Raw genomic sequence first — 1,146 nt, 5'->3', positions numbered from 1 at the left:
GGGGAGATGTTAGGGGTGGGTTCTTTACCCAGAGAGTGGGTGGGGGCATGGAATGCGCTGCCTGTGGGAGTGGTAGAGTCAGAATCTTTGGTGACCTTTAAGCGGCAATTGGATAGGTACATGGATGGGTGCTTAAGTTAGGACAAATGTTCGGCACAACATCGTGGGCCGAAGGGCCTGTTCTGTGCTGTATTGTTCTATGTTCTATATTCTATTTAGAAAGCATAGGATGGGGAAGGAAACTGCAGGGAACAGGCACATTAGAAATGTGGAGCTTATTCAAGGAAAAGCTCCTTTGTGTCGTAGAGAAGTATGTATCTGTCAGGCAGGGAGGAAGCTGTAGAGCGTGGGAGCCGTGGTTTATGAAGGAAATGGGATCTCTGGTCAAGAGGAAGAAAAAGGCTTATGTTAGGATGAAATGTGAAGACTCAGTTAGGGCCCTTGAGGGTTACAAGGTAGCCAGGAAAGACCTAAAGAGAGAGCTCAGAAGAGCCAGGAGGAGACATGAGAAGTTGGGAGAGGATCAGGGTAAACCCTGAGGCTTTCTATGGGTATTTAAGGAATAAAAGAATGACAAGAGTAAGATTAGATCCAATCAAGGATAGTAGTGGGAAGTTGTGTGTGGAGTCAGAGGAGATAGGGGTAGCACTAAATGAATATTTTTTGTCAGTATTCACTCTAGAAAACGACAATGTTGTCGAGGAGAATACTGAGATACAGGCTACTAGACTACGTGTGATTGAGGTTCACAAGGAAGAGGTATTAGAAATCCTGCAGAGTGTGAAAATAGATAAGTCCCCTGGGCCGGATGGGATTTATCCTAGGATCCTATGGGAAGCCAGGGAGGAGATTGCTGAGCCTTTGGCATTGATCTTTAAATCGTCATTGTGTACAGGAATAGTGCCAGAAGACTGAAGGATAGCAAATGTGGTTCCCCTGTTTAAGAAGGGGAGTAGAGACAATCCTGGTAATTATAGATCAGTGAGCCTTACTTCAGTTTTGGTAAAGTATTGGAAAAGGTTATAAGAGATAGGATTTATAATCAACTAGAAAATAATAATTTGATTAGGGATAGTCAGCACGGTTTTGTGATGGTTAGGTTGAAGGAGGTTAAGGTGAGGGTGATAGGCCGGAGAGGGGTGGGGG

Source organism: Chiloscyllium plagiosum, chromosome 31, assembly GCF_004010195.1.
Source record: "Chiloscyllium plagiosum isolate BGI_BamShark_2017 chromosome 31, ASM401019v2, whole genome shotgun sequence".
Lineage (NCBI taxonomy): Eukaryota > Metazoa > Chordata > Chondrichthyes > Orectolobiformes > Hemiscylliidae > Chiloscyllium > Chiloscyllium plagiosum.
This window is presented reverse-complemented; position numbering follows the sequence as displayed.